General features: G+C 43.9%; 1 non-coding gene across 1 annotated transcript; it reads left to right on the top strand.

Annotated features, from left to right (window-relative positions):
• The first annotated feature begins 620 nt into the window (after positions 1 to 620).
• Positions 621 to 727, top strand: LOC120257722. The gene has a single exon (XR_005535811.1). It is a non-coding gene; the product is annotated as a small nucleolar RNA R71 (small nucleolar RNA).
• The last annotated feature ends 1,420 nt before the right edge of the window (positions 728 to 2,147 follow it).

Raw genomic sequence — 2,147 nt, 5'->3', positions numbered from 1 at the left:
TAACTGATTCTAACCTTGTATTTGCAGATTGCACAAATCTTGGCAAGGCCTTCTCCAAATCATTCAATCGGGTTTCCAAACCTGAAACTCTGCTTTCCTCATGCGGGGCTTGTTGTTGTGGTTGGAAACCCAGTGGCCCCATGGCTTTTGGTGGACCCTGATTGCTCCATGAGAAATTTGTATGATTCTTCCAACCTGGATTGTAGGTATTGCTATATGGGTTTCCTTGTGGTCTCATGCCATTACCTACAAAATTGACGTTCTCAACCGAAGATGCATCACCAATAGAGATGGGGCAATCGGAGGGAGCATGTCCTCCACCACACCCGTTGCAATTCGTCACGGCCGCTACTCTATTTGAAGTTAGAAGATCTAACTTCTTACTCAAATTTTCCACTTGAGCCGCCAATGAAGTTACTACATCTATCTCATTGAGACCGGCCACCTTTTTCTTCTCCCTATCATTTCATTGGTAGCTGTTTAACCCCATTTCTTCAATTAACTGACGGGCCTCATCGGGGGTCTTGCTACCTAAGGTACCTCCTACTACTGCATCCAAGAGTTGCCTTGTACTCCGGTTCAAACTGTTATAAAAGGTCTGAACAATCATCCACTCTGGAAATCCGTGTTATGGCCACTTTCTCAGGAGCTCCTTGAACCTTTCCCATGTCTTAAATAGAGACTCCAATTCTAACTGAACAAAGGATGAGATCTCATTCCTAAGCTTCGTGGATTTTTCGGGAGGGTAATAACGGGCAAGAAAAGCTTCTACCATCTCCTCCCATGTGGTAATTGATGCTCTAGGTAATGAGTGTAGCCACTGCTTCGCTCTCCCCTTTAGGGAAAATGGGAAGGCTCGCAACTTGATGGCATCATCCGTCACCCCGTTTATCTTCAGCATATCACACACCTCAAGAAAACTCTCTATATGACTGTTTGGATCCTCATCGGCCAAACCATTGAACTAGGCGGATTGCTGTAACATGTGGATGGATGCTGGCTTCAGTTCGAAGTTCTGAGCTTTAATCGGGGGACGTACAATACTCGATTGTGTCCCCAACACTGAAGGTCTGGCATAATCGGATAATGTCCGCTGTTGTTCATTCTGTTCTGCCATGTTTTCAGGTTCTTCCACTTCCAAATCAGCTAGATTAGATTGTTCTTGCACAGGCTCTTTTCCCTTTCTTCTAAGTGTACGTTCAAGCTCGTGATATCCTTCAATCAATATTGAGGGGTTCCCTCGGGTCATAACCTGGAGCTGCACCCAAAAAGAAAGAAAAAGAAATCAGAACGATGATAGAATAAGAAGATATGAAATAAAATGTATGGTAAAATAGCTAAGAAAACAAAATTCAAAGTATCTCTAAAACGCCCACTCCCCGGCAACGGCGCCAAAAACTTGACAAGATCCCCTTGCGTATATCCCGCAAGTGCACGGATTTGTCGAAGTAATAATCCCGGATGAGCGGGTATCGTATCCACAGGAGGTAGGGAATAAAAACACTTAATTCGCTTCTTAGCTATGTTAAAGATGAATAGTGATATGTGTGACATTGATTCAATTCTCAAAAGTAAAAACAACAAGTAAGAGAGAACAAGTAAAGGAGACGGTAAGACAATCGATAAAGATGGGGTACCCGGATATTGCTTCACCTAGGACAATCATTTCAAGTGCAAGAACCCTCTATTATGCTTCCTAATCAATGCAAGTGAGTCGTGGAAATCCTTAATTACATAGTACCAAATCTAAGGTCAACTATGCCTAACTCTATACATGTCCCGGAGGAGAGATTAAATAACCTCTCAACCTCGCACTCGCATAGAATTGCAATAAGTTCTAGGGATTCCAAGTGATAAATCTCTTCCTAATTATAGACCCAACCCTTTGGTCCAGGCGGAAAGTTCCTAACCACAATTAAGCCCTAGATACTAAGATCACTTCTGCGCTTCACTCCGTTGCACCTGCAACTAAGCCCCAGTGGAAGGTCATCCCTTAGACCATTCACTCTATTATGGCCTCAAAGAACTCATGGAACGGAGGTAGAATCTAACACATCGGAGGGGAAAAGGGACGCTCCTGTACCTCTCGACTCACCCTCTCAACCCTCTCGAACCTAGCTTTGTCTAACACTCGTGGTGTGTCACTC

Source organism: Dioscorea cayenensis, chromosome 3, assembly GCF_009730915.1.
Source record: "Dioscorea cayenensis subsp. rotundata cultivar TDr96_F1 chromosome 3, TDr96_F1_v2_PseudoChromosome.rev07_lg8_w22 25.fasta, whole genome shotgun sequence".
Classification (NCBI taxonomy): domain Eukaryota; kingdom Viridiplantae; phylum Streptophyta; class Magnoliopsida; order Dioscoreales; family Dioscoreaceae; genus Dioscorea; species Dioscorea cayenensis.
This window is presented reverse-complemented; position numbering and strand designations above follow the sequence as displayed.